Source organism: Phalacrocorax carbo, chromosome 3 (assembly GCF_963921805.1).
Source record: "Phalacrocorax carbo chromosome 3, bPhaCar2.1, whole genome shotgun sequence".
Lineage (NCBI taxonomy): Eukaryota > Metazoa > Chordata > Aves > Suliformes > Phalacrocoracidae > Phalacrocorax > Phalacrocorax carbo.
In genome coordinates this window covers 34991423-35008309 of record NC_087515.1, presented here as the reverse complement: position 1 = coordinate 35008309, position 16887 = coordinate 34991423, and positions in this window count along the sequence as shown.

Here is a 16887-nt window from a genome sequence, read left to right as displayed (position 1 = left end):
GCGCGCACAGCTCCTCCCGGCTCCAGCCGAGGAGCGGGGACCCATCTGCCCAGCTCTAGGGACAGAGCTGAGGCAGGCAGCACCTCGAGCGCTCAGCACTCTCAAAGGGGCGCGAGGGCTCAGCTGCCTCCTGCTGCAGCCTGATGGACACTGACTTCCTCTGGGTGAAGGGCAGCAGCAGCAGCAGCAGGAGCAGCCTCAGTTCTGCAGATGTGCCCGTTGTGGGAGAAAAGGAGGCCCTCCCTGCCTTTCTTTCCAAAACTCACCTGGTGCATGGGAAAGTCCCCCTGCATTGCCAGACGGGGCCGGCGGAGGCCCTTGCTTGCAATCAGCCTGCAAGAAGGAGGCTGTGCTTAGAGAGCAGCCCTGCAGCAGAAAGGGCCACGGCGACCTGCTACCCGCCACCAGCAGCCTGAGCGCGGCAGAGCTGGGACCTCTCTGCCCCGTGCATGAGGTTTCCTCCCAGCACCACCAGCAAGGACATGCCAGCCTTCCTGGTGGCTCGCTCAGCCTCTCCGCTCCCCACGTGGCACCACAGGGCCTTCCCTCCCTCCCTCCCGGGAGCACAAGATCATCCTGCTCACCGCGCATCCCTCCACAGCCAGAGGTGGGTGAAAGGCAGCCATTCTCACCTCTGCCTGGCCCTTCATCAGCCTCTCCAGGCTCCTGGTGCTGAATGTCCTCCACTGGCCAAGAGAGAAGCAGTGGAAGAAGGTGAGCAGCGACGCCTCTAATGCTGGGCTGGAGGACCAGTGCTCGGGCACAGAGCGCAGACCGGAGCGACACTCACGGCATGGCGGCGGCTCAGCTCCTTCTGCAGGAGTTTGATGGATGGGAGATGCCTCACCCAGGCTCTCTTGGCTCCTTCTGGTGTCCTGTGCACCGGGAAGGGACAGGGAGAGAGCTGGGTGAGCCCCAAGCTGCCTCTTCTCTCTTGTCAGGCAGCTCTGGGCAAGAGCTGCCCGCAGCTGCGGAGACACCTCTCCCCAGCTGGGGAGCTGTGTTCCCCCATCTGGCTGTGCCTGGGGCGTCCCCCCGTCTTACCCCAGCAGTGTGCCCACCCACAGCTCCTTCAGTGCCTGGGAGCTGCAGAAAGAGAGGAGAACCGGCGTCAGGCCCCGCTGCCCCCCAGGCTGTGGGCAGGGGCGGGTGCCTGCACAGCCCTGCCCCGTGGGAGAGACACAGGGGCAAGACGAAGCCCCATGGGGCAGGACAGAAGCGCTCCCCAAGCCCTGGCTCCCTCTGTCCTGCCAGAGCAGCTGCTTTTGCCCTTCCCTTGTGGGGACCAAGAGGTGACCAGGGGTTGCAGGTCGTGAAAAACGCCCCCTCCATCCGTCCCTGCCGGTGTGCTGCCCGCGCCCTGACCAGGCTCTGCACGGAGGGCAGAGGCCATTCACAGCATCGCTGCCGGGGCATGCTTGGGAACCTCTCCTGCCCTGCCACGGCGCATGCCAGCACCACTCACCTGAAAGTGGCAATACAGGAGCCGGTGGGCCAGATGAGGATGATGGAGCTCCTGTCCTCATCGCTGCCTTCCTCCGCCTCCTCCTCTTCCTCCCCCGCTGCCTTCTTCCTGCTGCTCAGCACCCACAGCTGGTCCAGGGGCAGGCGGAGCTGTGGGCGCACGGTGGTGCCATGTCTGCAGAGAGGAGAGGCAGGCACGGAGCTGGAGGAGGCCTCTTTGGGGTCCCCCCGGGCAGAGCCCTGTCCCCCAGCTGTCCTCGGCACAGACATTGGTGCATCCGGCACCAAGGTCCAGGGCCTGGGGCTGGTGCCAGGGTGTCCCCGGGTCAGGCATGGGGGAAAGGCAGCTGGTCTCTCAGGGTCTTACCGCAACTTGGCCACGACCAGTTCCTCCTGGAGGAGGAGAAGGCGCCTCTCGCTCCTCTTGCGGCCCCGGGTCAGCCGCACGTCTGCGCTCAGCACCGGCTCAGCGTCGGTGAGAGCCTCCCTGCAGAACAGAGTGCGGCGGGCATGAGGATGGCTGCTGCTGCGGGGCCCGGCTGTGCCTGCGTGTCCCCGAGACACAGGGAGAGCCCACCTGGAGCCACAGCAGCAGTTGGCCTGGCCCATCCCGCCCGGGACAGGAGGGCCCTGGCTGTCCACAAAGGACGCCGCCTAACGGGTGACAGCGAGGATGGGAAGCTGGGTGCTGGTGCCGGGGCAGCCCTGTTTGGCCAGACCCTGCCTCTTCCCAGCGCTGCGGCGTGCCAGCACAGCTCCGTCCTGCTGTCTCTGGTGGCTGTTGGCTCCAACTGACCAACGCTCCAACCCCAACGGACACTGGTGGGGGGGCGGGAGCAAAGGAGGGGGCGGGCACTGGGGTGGGTGTTCTCTGCGGAATGGCCATGTCTGTCTTGCACTGGGGAGCCCAGAGCAGGACGCAGCAGAGGGGGAGGACCACCTCCCTCCACCTGCCAGCTGTGCCCCTTTGGCTTGGGATTCACCGCTGGTTCCGGGCCCCCAGCTAGACTTGGTGCCACTGGTCAGCACCCTGAGGGCCCAGCCTTTCAGCGGATTTTCAGTCTGCCTCCCTGTCTGCTCGGGTAGCCCATGCCTCTTTAGTTTCTCCATGAGGGCCCGGGGTGCCTGAAGGCTGGTCTTGCTAGGACCTTCAAGCCCCAGTAGGACTGTTCAGGTCCCCAAGCCACGCTTTCTTGGCCACAAGTGTGCCAAGTGGCTTTCCCTGGATCCCCCGTGCCTGTACATGGGGCAACCGCAGTCAGTCCCACCCTTTCCACACCTCTCACTGTGCAACTGCAACAAGGCTTAGAAGTGTGTGTTTTTCTCTAGCCAAAGCCGTGGTCAAAATGGGAAGGTTACCTCTTGTTACGGGACAGGGAGAAAGAGGATGAACATGGCTGACAGACTCCAAATACATATTTTTGCAACTTCTTAACGGCAACTTAGTGTTTTGTGCTTTCTGTATTGCTCGGTGTGCCTCAATACTGCATGCTGCAGGTGAAAGGCAACACCATGGTCCAGACCCAGACACAAAGAGGGACCAGCCTCCCCGTGAGAGGGCAGGGCTGTGGGGATCACACCTTTACCCTGCCCCGATTAGGATGAAAACTCTTTCAACATGGAGACTTCCTCCTTCAGAAAGATAGCTATCAGAGCATGAAATACTACCTGGGACAAACATCTTTTCCTGGACTGTGGCATTAAGTGGATAGGCTGTGCATTTTTGAGCAGATGAAGGGCGTTGAAGAACAGCCTCGTGAGGAAGGTGATCTTGGTGAAGCTGTCCGTGGTCTTCAGTGGACATTGGCTCACACACTGACAGGTGTAACCTTGTGCCACGTATTCTCTTGGCCATCTAAAAAAATATGCTTCATTCTTGAATCGATCTCTTCCTGAATAAACTTCAGACTTCTAAAACAATGACCTAACTAGCCTGAAAAGGCCTCAGGACAGAAGCCGAAGGCAGAGTCTTAACGGTCAAATCACTGTAGAGAGATCCTGCCTTTATAGGCTCAGTCTGGCTATAGTCACCGGTTTTATCTTCTGCTTTCTTCTCTGATGCTGGGGTTTTGTTAGAGCTATTTTAGACCAGGTCCATGCGATGCAATGCTGACTCTGGTCAAGACCATCCCATGCTCCTGCCTAGACGTTGTTGCTCACTGTTTGGAGGGAAGAAGGGAGCCCGGAACTTCCTGTTTTATCGCACAACTGTGTTTTTATTGATAGCCCCAAATCCTAATTTTTTTATGATCTCTCCAAAGAGAAGAACCCTTTACAGAAGTCAATTCACCTGTACCTGGTGCCACTTGCATAGCCCTCTCAATCCTTTTCTGTGTGCGTGTGTTACAGGTACAAGCAGGTGGCCATCCAATGGGTTAGCATCTGAGCAGACGAGAGAGGCCTTAAGTCCTTGAAGTGGCTTATTAGGAGCCAGCAAAAGAAGCAGGAGACTTTCCAAGCGCTCATGGTGCTGCAGTTAGAAACGCGTGTCAAGAAAACGTGTGGAGAGCAGCTGCAGGGCAAGCATGGCACTGCCTGTTCCCGTCATGCTTCTCCCAGAGGACTTCCCGTAACCTGTGGTTCTACTATTCTGGGCCGGTGGGATGCAATTTGGGTATAACCTTGAGAACTTACCTGCTATGGAACACAGCAGAAGCAGTCAAACACAGAATCTAAGAGGAGCGCAGTCCTGAGCATGGCCTTTATTGAGGTGCTTTGAAGACGTTCTTAGACTACAGCACTCGCACACGCACAAAAAAGCATGGGCAGCCCATGGAAGAAGACTCAGAATCATGCAAATAATACTGTCATTTGCCATAAGAGAAGGTGCAATTTCAACATTTCTTTCTGTTCTTTGTTCATTCTAGCGTGGTTCAAGACAATCTGGAGTTTCCAAGACTGCTACTGCCTATTGATCAGACAAAAACCCGATTTCTTGATGGCAAGTTTAGTTCCACATTCCTGTTTGCTAATGTCAGCAGATGTTGCCATCAACATACACAGCACCGGGAGCAAGAGAAGGAGTCACTGGGGCAGCTGTATTTTTTTCCTCTGCAGTTAAGAGCATTTCTGCCTTTTTGTTTGGACCTTGTCTTCAGAAGTAGAAGCAACTACTGTGTGCAGGGCAACTTACCCCTTTTCAGTAGTCTTTTGTGAGTAAATATCAGTCCCCTAAGTTCCAACAACCGCACGAGAAAAGTGGGATGTGAGCTAAATACAATAAACTGCTGAGTGCAAATTTTTTGGCAAAGTACTTACACATCCATGACAGAAAAAAAAACCAAAATGAAAACACCACGTTTTGGCATAGAATTGGCGTTTGCCAGCAGGAAGAATTAACTGTGTGCAGCAGACTTCCTGCAATAGCGCACGCTGCTCTTTCAGTTATTCCTTAGACAGTTCACGCTAGCTCAACCTACAGAATGTCCATCTTGCCAGGATGATGCTGAACAAGAAATTTTACTCCCCGCGTGCTCTGTTAAGTTAGCCCATACTTATTGGTTTGTGGTTTTTTTTTTTTTCTTGATGTCTGCTTGCAACTTAGTTGCGTTACAAGTTACAGGAGTTGGAGGGCAAGTTAAAGGGCAAGAAAGCGAAACTTAAAGCATGAAGCCCTCTGTTACTCTGGTGACCGCTACTTTGTGTGACTAATCCCGTGAAGTTGCCTGCATAATCATTACGCAGCCAAGCTAGAACTTACCCACACAAGTAAATTTACTCACAAAGGTAAATCGGTTTTAGCATTGCTAAGGGTTATATTGTTGTTCCAGTCAAGGCAGGACATCTTCCTTTCTCTCTCAGCACCTGCTCCTCAATGAACAGAAAAAGGCTGATCTAGAGTGAGGGTTGCTATACAAACACCCAACTACCTGGAGTTTTTTTCTTCAGAACTACTGTTAAAATCAGGGCTCATTCCAACTGGTGTCTGTCAAACAAAGAAGTGTAAGCCTTGCTTTTGTGAGACAAACATAAGAGAGCTTGATTATCAACCCTGATTTCCAGTATATGGTTTGCTGCATCCCAGGTTAGGTACCCCTTCTCAGTTAGAAGTCTAGAGGAGAAGTGGATGTTGTACGTGATACTTTTGTTTATTAATTTCAGTTCTGTACAACACAGTCCCACGTGAAACCTTGCGGATGGCATTGCAATAGACTGTAGCTAGTATGTACCCCCTTACTGTACTCTTGCTTGTAGATTTGGAATCAGTTCTTTCCTATTAAGAAAGAGGAAGCTTCTTCAAATACCAGCTGCAGGTTCCAAGAAACTGGCAGGCAGGCCTGTTTCTTTCTTTTGAGGAGAAAAATGCAGCTAACTCTTGTATTCACAAGCAAAAACATTCATGGCTTTTTAGCAAATTATTTTTAAACTATAAAGACCTTAGAATTAGGTGAACACCTCTTTGTTTTAACGTGCCCCACACAATGCTTTGTGTTGTTCTGTGTGAGGGATACATTTTCCATGGTCAAAATAAATTTCAGATATGTTGCATGTAAATAAAGCATTATTTGTAAAAGCTGAGAAACACAGAGTTCTTAACATTTCGTACAGAAATGTGACGGTGATCTACCTTAACCGTCATTTTAATTACTGTGTAGGTCCTTACCTGTCATTGCTGAAGCAAGTAAAGCGAGGTAATAGTTAAATAGCTGAGACAAGTAGACGTGAAACGTACATCGTGGAGTTTTCAGGTGGCTGCTTATGCTTCACCAGTCAAAATATCGGAAATCCCCATATCCAGTTAACAATATTTGATATAATAGTTATTAGAACACTTATACTTTGAGATGACCAAGTCCCCATCAGTGATTTTCCTGTATAGCCCACTGGCATGTAGCTATCTGGAAAGACGCAGGAAAGTTAGTGGACATGGTGGGGTGTGGCGGGGAAGGAAATATATTGAATTTCACAGGTTTTTGCTAATACAAATAAGCTCACATCCTTGGAAAATATGGTGTCTAATACCTGTTACCATCAGGCAGGGAAACAGTAGCATGTTCCATACCATTCTTGACTTACATGTAATATCCTTTATGAATTTGTAAAGAATTTGAGTAAAAACCATCTGAAACAGGAGTATTGCCTCAGTCATGAGGGGCTTAAATTTGCAAGATTGTTCTTACTGAAGGCAGTAAGAAGATGTCTTTATCACAATCCGTGAGTTCTCTCACTTTTACCCTCCCGATTCGCCCCCCCATCCCCCTGGCGGGGAGCGAGCGAGCAGTGGTGTGGTGCTCAGGCGCCAGCCAGGGTTAAAGCACGACAAGCTGTGAGCAAAACGGTTAGCTAGTTGACAGCGAGAGCGCTCATCCTTCCTCCTCCGTCACAGTGCGGGAAACCCCTCTATCACATCGGGATGGACAAAAGCCTCAGCAGTCCAGCCTCTGTTGGAGCCGCTTCCAAACTTTTTGGCTCGGCTGACACGTTTATACCGCCCAGCGTGGAAGTTCATCTCTACCATTGCTCAGAGCTGGGGGGTGGGGGTGGGTCTGAAGAAACCGCCCGACAATCAGTATGCAAGGAGAATGGCTGCAGGGGACAGCGAGCTGCAGCTGACGGTGGCTGCATAAGAACCTTCAGCCCCTCCTGGCCACCGTGTGTGTCTACGTGTTGCCCTCACTCTGAGCGAATGGCGCAGCTCCCAGCATACCTCAGGCCTCAGCACGAGCTTTGTCTTAGCGAAAATGCGAACAGGATTTGGAGGCGTGACTGAGTGAACAGTCACACCTCCAGAGGTCCCATCCGGCCTTCACCGACGTGTGCGACTGTGCTGTGGTTTGACTCCTAAAGCCTCTGAACTCAGCCCTGATGCCCCCTGGAAAGGATGCTGGGGCAAGGGATGACCCCAAACTCCTCCCCGAGGATTCATCACCAAACAGCATCTCCCCAGTCCAGAATATGGCATGGCAGACAGAGTGAGAAGAGAGGAAAGATCATTTTATTGCAGACATCAGCTGCAGGGTGCGGGGGCAGGAGGCGCCCAGCAGTCACAGGGGATCAGCCAGTAACGGGAAAACGGCACCTACAACGATAGAGTCAGAAAGCACGGATAAAGCCATGAAGGCAGGAACAGGCATGAGTCGGTTCCCCTTTCTTTGGGGAACACCGTTTACGAGCAGTTGTTCATGGCCCGGAAGTGCGAGCTGTTGCTGGCATTGCCTATGGGATGGCTCTGGCACCTTATCCCCAGGGGTGATGCCCTTGGAGACCTGTGCGCGTGCGCAGATGCACAGTGCCCCTGTGCCACGCAGCAGTGCTCGATGGGGAGCCACTGGGGAGCTGCCACGGAGTCCTTTCCAAACCCTGCGCGGCACCATCCCTCGCCGTCCGCCGTCCCTTGCCAGTGAGTTGCACTGGCTTAGGGCGGCGTGCAGAGCTGGGGAGGATGGCCAGCAGAGCCTGGTACACACCTGGGCTTCCGGACACGCTGCACCTTCCTGCATCTTTTCGGTGCTCCATCCCCAGAAACGGTTTCTGTCTTCCTCCTCTTCTTTTCTGCGCAGCTTTCCCTCTCCTCTCCCCAGGCCTGTTTTCTCTTTTGCTTTCTCTGGTTCTCCTTGTCCCGGGGAGAGCCTGAAAACCTTTCCATCCCACCTTGCTGTTAGATAGGGAAAGGCACGATCCACTGGAGTCAGTTCTGATTTTAGCCAAAGCAAGCTCGTTTTACCTTCTTTGCTCGGCGAGGCTGGCCAGCTCTTCCGGGCGTACGAGGGACTCTGCCGCACTCTCGGGGGTGGTCGGAGGCAAAGCTGGAGCTGCCTATGACAGAAAGGTCGGAGTTAGCAGGTGGCAAGAGACGACCTGGAGCAGTAAGCGACCGCTTGCCAAATTGCTACCTTAGCTCTCCAGAGGAGATCCCTGTGGCTGGCTTGCATCAGCCACATTTTGCGCAGTCCCCCCTCCCCCTCCAAACAGACTTGATAAAGCTCTGCCAAACAAAGTAGGACCTGGGCAAAACCCCTCTGAAGTTGACAGCTACTCCCCTACTCCCCTCTGTATTTTTAGCAGGCATTGTGTTTGGTTAAGCACACGCCTAGTGCATCTGAGAAACAGCCTTGCCAGTTTTCCTTACTACGTGTCGTCCTGGCGGGTGGAGGAATAACCCAGGCACACGCCAGCTCTACTGCCAGGCAGAGGCACAGCAGCGACTTGGCCCCATCAGAAACTCCACCGCTATGCCAGGCATGCTGTCACAGCGTTTGGGGACCTGGCGTACCTCTCCTGTTTCAGACTCTCCCACCATATCTCCCCCAGCCTCTCTGAGGACACCGAGCAGAGAGGGGCGTACATGCAACAAGGCTGCTGCCTGATGCTCGGTGCCTGCTGTGACTGCAGGGACGCTGGGCTCTTCCAAAGGCACTTCTGGAAAGCAAAAGCATGTGCAGCAAAGTGACTTCTTGGAAGGAAAAAAACAGCTCAAGCAAAACCCGCCCAAAGCCCTACACCACTTCTGGTTTCAGCCCTCGGATGCCCTGTCTGCTGGCTTCAGCTCCTCTTGCAGAGCAAACCGTTCGTGCCCCCAGAGGCAGTGGCCAAACAGAGGCGACGGCACAAGCGAGGCTCAGAGGACAATGCTCGATGCCCAGCCCCGCCAGAAACAATGCTGAAGTTTCTGGTGTCCCAAGCCCCAGGCTCAGTCCCTCCTCTTACCTCTCGATCTCCCCGCGGGGACTGGCGACTCCTCGGCTGCTGGACAGGAAAGGGCGGTTGTCTCCTCCCCAAAGAGTTCCCTGCAGTTGTCTATCATGAACTCCACCAGCACGTTCACCTGCACACAGGACACCCTTGTCCTCAAGCCAGCTGCCTGAAAGGAGGCCAGGCGGCCTCTCCCACTCCTGAGCCTTGCCTCTGCGCAGAAGGCTGTGCCTGTGGGGCTGCTCTTGCAGGCAGCCACCCCACCCGCATTTGCTCAAGAGAGGAGGCAGCCAGGGACCTCTGAGCAGCCAAGCTCCGATGGGCCAGGGAGGTCGCAGCTGGCTGCTCAAGAGAGCGTACCTTCTCAGTCACCGCCAGCAGGGCCTGCAGCGGGAGCAGCTCCTCATTGGGTGGGCTCAGCAGGTTTGGCCCAACGCAGATGGCCAGGTTGCTGTGGCTCATCCTGCTGGTGGCTGCGTTGTGGCCGATGTGCTGGAGGAGGGACAGCAGCCGCTTCAGGAGGAGGAGGTTGGCTGCAGGCAACTTCTCAGCCACCCTGCGGGGACAGGAACACAACGGTCATGAAGCACATGTTGCCCACAGCCATCCCCCAGCCTTGCCCAAGGCAGGCGGGAGCCAGCGGCTCTGTTAACGCCGGTTTCCAGGGCTTCTCAGCCAGCGGTCCGGGCTCCTGCTCAACAGGCACAGGCAGGCTGCTGCCCACACTTACGCTTTCAGCTCTTCAATCTTCTCCTCCTTGCTGGTCTTCTGCATCGCTGCCATCCAGTCCTCGTAGCGCTCCGTCACGAGGAGCTTGTCAGGGATGCTTCGGAGGAAGTCCTGCAACGCCAAGGGCTCCAGGTGAGCCTCTGAACACTTCAGACCAGCCAGGAGCTCTTCCAAGTGCAGGTCAGAAGCACTCACCTTCAAGAGGATGGCCAGCAGCAGCGCAGGCTGGCTTTCCAGGTCGACGTGTGCGCTGCGTTCCAGGGCCTCCCGCAGCTCCCGAACCTCTGTCCCGCTGGCGGCTCTGCGGAATATCCCCTCCGTCGACGGCCCTTCCCGCTGCAGGACAGCCATCATCTCCTGCAGGAGAAGCAGGACGACAGTTGCTTGGCTGAGGACATGCCTTCCAACAGCCGTGGCCAGAGCACTGCCCCAGATCTGGCTCCTTGCCCCCAAAACGGGGCTGGGCCCAGAAGCACGTTCAGGGGGTGAAGAGCGCAATCCCCCGTCCCCGCAGCTCCTGGGGACACCCACCACGTCCGTGGAGCAGCCGAAGGGAGGGCTGGCGACCCCCTGTCCAGGCTGGCTCACCTGAATGGGCTGGGGCAGGGTGCCAGCCTCCCCGCAGAGGGCTGCCAGGGGCTGCCCAAAGAGCGCCCTGCTGCAGCCGGAGCCCGCCTGCCCTGGCTCCTGGGCAGCGGCCGGGGTGTGCCGCAGGGCAAAGGGCCAGGGCAGCCCCCTCCTCCTCCCGCTGCTGCTGCTGCTCCCTCCTGCTGCAAAGGAAAATAGAGCAAGAGCCCGTCAGCGGGGACCACCAGGCCAGCACTCCCGGAGGCTGCCCTGCCCTGCCCTGCCCTGCCCTGCCATTGCCTGCAGCATGGCGCTGAGCGCTGGGGCAGGACGGGCAGGGAGGCAGCAGCTGGCGCCAGGCAGGCTCGTGAGAGCCGGCGTGCCACCGCCACCGGGAGGGACAGCCTGTCCCAGCCCTTGGCCTGCCCTCCTCCAAGCTGTGGGCAGCAGCAGAGGCTCCGAGTCCCTCAGAACCACGTCCAGCGGCCACTGCCCAGCAGTTCTCTTCGCTCGTCCAGGTGATGTCCTTCCTCCCTTGGGCTGCTGCACCTGCATGGGGACACTCAAGGGACAAGCGCGCACAGCTCCTCCCGGCTCCAGCCGAGGAGCGGGGACCCATCTGCCCAGCTCTAGGGACAGAGCTGAGGCAGGCAGCACCTCGAGCGCTCAGCACTCTCAAAGGGGCGCGAGGGCTCAGCTGCCTCCTGCTGCAGCCTGATGGACACTGACTTCCTCTGGGTGAAGGGCAGCAGCAGCAGCAGCAGGAGCAGCCTCAGTTCTGCAGACGTGCCCGTTGTGGGAGAAAAGGAGGCCCTCCCTGCCTTTCTTTCCAAAACTCACCTGGTGCATGGGAAAGTCCCCCTGCATTGCCAGACGGGGCCGGCGGAGGCCCTTGCTTGCAATCAGCCTGCAAGAAGGAGGCTGTGCTTAGAGAGCAGCCCTGCAGCAGAAAGGGCCACGGCGACCTGCTACCCGCCACCAGCAGCCTGAGCGCGGCACAGCTGGGACCTCTCTGCCCCGTGCATGAGGTTTCCTCCCAGCACCACCAGCAAGGACATGCCAGCCTTCCTGGTGGCTCGCTCAGCCTCTCCGCTCCCCACGTGGCACCACAGGGCCTTCCCTCCCTCCCGGGAGCACAAGATCATCCTGCTCACCGCGCATCCCTCCACAGCCAGAGGTGGGTGAAAGGCAGCCATTCTCACCTCTGCCTGGCCCTTCATCAGCCTCTCCAGGCTCCTGGTGCTGAATGTCCTCCACTGGCCAAGAGAGAAGCAGTGGAAGAAGGTGAGCAGCGACGCCTCTAATGCTGGGCTGGAGGACCAGTGCTCGGGCACAGAGCGCAGACCGGAGCGACACTCACGGCATGGCGGCGGCTCAGCTCCTTCTGCAGGAGTTTGATGGATGGGAGATGCCTCACCCAGGCTCTCTTGGCTCCTTCTGGTGTCCTGTGCACCGGGAAGGGACAGGGAGAGAGCTGGGTGAGCCCCAAGCTGCCTCTTCTCTCTTGTCAGGCAGCTCTGGGCAAGAGCTGCCCGCAGCTGCGGAGACACCTCTCCCCAGCTGGGGAGCTGTGTTCCCCCATCTGGCTGTGCCTGGGGCGTCCCCCCGTCTTACCCCAGCAGTGTGCCCACCCACAGCTCCTTCAGTGCCTGGGAGCTGCAGAAAGAGAGGAGAACCGGCGTCAGGCCCCGCTGCCCCCCAGGCTGTGGGCAGGGGTGGGTGCCTGCACAGCCCTGCCCCGTGGGAGAGACACAGGGGCAAGACGAAGCCCCATGGGGCAGGACAGAAGCGCTCCCCAAGCCCTGGCTCCCTCTGTCCTGCCAGAGCAGCTGCTTTTGCCCTTCCCTTGTGGGGACCAAGAGGTGACGAGGGGTTGCAGGTCGTGAAAAACGCCCCCTCCATCCGTCCCTGCCGGTGTGCTGCCCGCGCCCTGACCAGGCTCCGCACGGAGGGCAGAGGCCATTCACAGCATCGCTGCCGGGGCATGCTTGGGAACCTCTCCTGCCCTGCCACGGCGCATGCCAGCACCACTCACCTGAAAGTGGCAATACAGGAGCCGGTGGGCCAGACGAGGATGATGGAGCTCCTGTCCTCATCGCTGCCTTCCTCCGCCTCCTCCTCTTCCTCCCCCGCTGCCTTCTTCCTGCTGCTCAGCACCCACAGCTGGTCCAGGGGCAGGCGGAGCTGTGGGCGCACGGTGGTGCCATGTCTGCAGAGAGGAGAGGCAGGCACGGAGCTGGAGGAGGCCTCTTTGGGGTCCCCCCGGGCAGAGCCCTGTCCCCCAGCTGTCCTCGGCACAGACGTTGGTGCATCTGGCACCAAGGTCCAGGGCCTGGGGCTGGTGCCAGGGTGTCCCCGGGTCAGGCATGGGGGAAAGGCAGCTGGTCTCTCAGGGTCTTACCGCAACTTGGCCACGACCAGTTCCTCCTGGAGGAGGAGAAGGCGCCTCTCGCTCCTCTTGCGGCCCCGGGTCAGCCGCACGTCTGCGCTCAGCACCGGCTCAGCGTCGGTGAGAGCCTCCCTGCAGAACAGAGTGCGGCGGGCATGAGGATGGCTGCTGCTGCGGGGCCCGGCTGTGCCTGCGTGTCCCCGAGACACAGGGAGAGCCCACCTGGAGCCACAGCAGCAGTTGGCCTGGCCCATCCCGCCCGGGACAGGAGGGCCCTGGCTGTCCACAAAGGACGCCGCCTAACGGGTGACAGCGAGGATGGGAAGCTGGGTGCTGGTGCCGGGGCAGCCCTGTTTGGCCAGACCCTGCCTCTTCCCAGCGCTGCGGCGTGCCAGCACAGCTCCGTCCTGCTGTCTCTGGTGGCTGTTGGCTCCAACTGACCAACGCTCCAACCCCAACGGACACTGGTGGGGGGGCGGGAGCAAAGGAGGGGGCGGGCACTGGGGTGGGTGTTCTCTGCGGAATGGCCATGTCTGTCTTGCACTGGGGAGCCCAGAGCAGGACGCAGCAGAGGGGGAGGACCACCTCCCTCCACCTGCCAGCTGTGCCCCTTTGGCTTGGGATTCACCGCTGGTTCCGGGCCCCCAGCTAGACTTGGTGCCACTGGTCAGCACCCTGAGGGCCCAGCCTTTCAGCGGATTTTCAGTCTGCCTCCCTGTCTGCTCGGGTAGCCCATGCCTCTTTAGTTTCTCCATGAGGGCCCGGGGTGCCTGAAGGCTGGTCTTGCTAGGACCTTCAAGCCCCAGTAGGACTGTTCAGGTCCCCAAGCCACGCTTTCTTGGCCACAAGCGTGCCAAGTGGCTTTCCCTGGATCCCCCGTGCCTGTACATGGGGCAACCGCAGTCAGTCCCACCCTTTCCACACCTCTCACTGTGCAACTGCAACAAGGCTTAGAAGTGTGTGTTTTTCTCTAGCCAAAGCCGTGGTCAAAATGGGAAGGTTACCTCTTGTTACGGGACAGGGAGAAAGAGGATGAACATGGCTGACAGATTCCAAATACATATTTTTGCAACTTCTTAACGGCAACTTAGTGTTTTGTGCTTTCTGTATTGCTCGGTGTGCCTCAATACTGCATGCTGCAGGTGAAAGGCAACACCATGGTCCAGACCCAGACACAAAGAGGGACCAGCCTCCCCGTGAGAGGGCAGGGCTGTGGGGATCACACCTTTACCCTGCCCCGATTAGGATGAAAACTCTTTCAACATGGAGACTTCCTCCTTCAGAAAGATAGCTATCAGAGCATGAAATACTACCTGGGACAAACATCTTTTCCTGGACTGTGGCATTAAGTGGATAGGCTGTGCATTTTTGAGCAGATGAAGGGCGTTGAAGAACAGCCTCGTGAGGAAGGTGATCTTAGTGAAGCTGTCCGTGGTCTTCAGTGGACATTGGCTCACACACTGACAGGTGTAACCTTGTGCCACGTATTCTCTTGGCCATCTAAAAAAATATGCTTCATTCTTGAATCGATCTCTTCCTGAATAAACTTCAGACTTCTAAAACAATGACCTAACTAGCCTGAAAAGGCCTCAGGACAGAAGCCGAAGGCAGAGTCTTAACGGTCAAATCACTGTAGAGAGATCCTGCCTTTATAGGCTCAGTCTGGCTATAGTCACCGGTTTTATCTTCTGCTTTCTTCTCTGATGCTGGGGTTTTGTTAGAGCTATTTTAGACCAGGTCCATGCGATGCAATGCTGACTCTGGTCAAGACCATCCCATGCTCCTGCCTAGGCGTTGCTGCTCACTGTTTGGAGGGAAGAAGGGAGCCTGAAACTTCCTGTTTTATCGCACAACGGTGTTTTTATTGATAGCCCCAAATCCTAAATTTTTATGATCTCTCCAAAGAGAATAACCCTTTACAGAAGTCAATTCACCTGTACCTGGTGCCACTTGCATAGCCCTCTCAATCCTTTTCTGTGTGCGTGTGTTACAGGTACAAGCAGGTGGCCATCCAATGGGTTAGCATCTGAGCAGACGAGAGAGGCCTTAAGTCCTTGAAGTGGCTTATTAGGAGCCAGCAAAAGAAGCAGGAGACTTTCCAAGTGCTCATGGTGTTGCAGTTAGAAACGCGTGTCAAGAAAACGTGTGGAGAGCAGCTGCAGGGCAAGCATGGCACTGCCTGTTCCCGTCATGCTTCTCCCAGAGGACTTCCCGTAACCTGTGGTTCTACTATTCTGGGCCGGTGGGATGCAATTTGGGTATAACCTTGAGAACTTACCTGCTATGGAACACAGCAGAAGCAGTCAAACACAGAATCTAAGAGGAGCGCAGTCCTGAGCATGGCCTTTATTGAGGTGCTTTGAAGACGTTCTTAGGCTACAGCACTCGCACACGCACAAAAAAGCATGGGCAGCCCATGGAAGAAGACTCAGAATCATGCAAATAATACTGTCATTTGCCATAAGAGAAGGTGCAATTTCAACATTTCTTTCTGTTCTTTGTTCATTCTAGCGTGGTTCAAGACAATCTGGAGTTTCCAAGACTGCTACTGCCTATTGATCAGACAAAAACCCGATTTCTTGATGGCAAGTTTAGTTCCACATTCCTGTTTGCTAATGTCAGCAGATGTTGCCATCAACATACACAGCACCGGGAGCAAGAGAAGGAGTCACTGGGGCAGCTGTATTTTTTTCCTCTGCAGTTAAGAGCATTTCTGCCTTTTTGTTTGGACCTTGTCTTCAGAAGTAGAAGCAACTACTGTGTGCAGGGCAACTTACCCCTTTTCAGTAGTCTTTTGTGAGTAAGTATCAGTCCCCTAAGTTCCAACAACCGCACGAGAAAAGTGGGATGTGAGCTAAATACAATAAACTGCTGAGTGCAGATTTTTTGGCAAAGTACTTACACATCCGTGACAGAAAAAAAACCAAAATGAAAACACCACGTTTTGGCATAGAATTGGCGTTTGCCAGCAGGAAGAATTAACTGTGTGCAGCAGACTTCCTGCAATAGCGCACGCTGCTCTTTCAGTTATTCCTTAGACAGTTCACGCTAGCTCAACCTACAGAATGTCCATCTTGCCAGGATGATGCTGAACAAGAAATTTTACTCCCCGCGTGCTCTGTTAAGTTAGCCCATACTTATTGGTTTGTGTTTTTTTTTTTTTTTTCTTGATGTCTGCTTGCAACTTAGTTGCGTTACAAGTTACAGGAGTTGGAGGGCAAGTTAAAGGGCAAGAAAGCGAAACTTAAAGCATGAAGCCCTCTGTTACTCTGGTGACCGCTTCTTTGTGTGACTAATCCCGTGAAGTTGCCTGCATAATCATTACGCAGCCAAGCTAGAACTTACCCACACAAGTAAATTTACTCACAAAGGTAAATCGGTTTTAGCATTGCTAAGGGTTATATTGTTGTTCCAGTCAAGGCAGGACATCTTCCTTTCTCTCTCAGCACCTGCTCCTCAATGAATAGAAAAAGGCTGATCTGGAGTGAGGGTTGCTATACAAACACCCAACTACCTGGAGTTTTTTTCTTCAGAACTACTGTTAAAATCAGGGCTCATTCCAACTGGTGTCTGTCAAACAAAGAAGCGTAAGCCTTGCTTTTGTGAGACAAACATAAGAGAGCTTGATTATCAACCCTGATTTCCAGTATATGGTTTGCTGCATCCCAGGTTAGGTACCCCTTCTCAGTTGGAAGTCTAGAGGAGAAGTGGATGTTGTACGTGATACTTTTGTTTATTAATTTCAGTTCTGTACAACACAGTCCCACGTGAAACCTTGCGGATGGCATTGCAATAGACTGTAGCTAGTATGTACCCCCTTACTGTACTCTTGCTTGTAGATTTGGAATCAGTTCTTTCCTATTAAGAAAGAGGAAGCTTCTTCAAATACCAGCTGCAGGTTCCAAGAAACTGGCAGGCAGGCCTGTTTCTTTCTTTTGAGGAGAAAAATGCAGCTAACTCTTGTATTCACAAGCAAAAACATTCATGGCTTTTTAGCAAATTATTTTTAAACTATAAAGACCTTAGAATTAGGTGAACACCTCTTTGTTTTAACGTGCCCCACACAATGCTTTGTGTTGTTCTGTGTGAGGGATACATTTTCCATG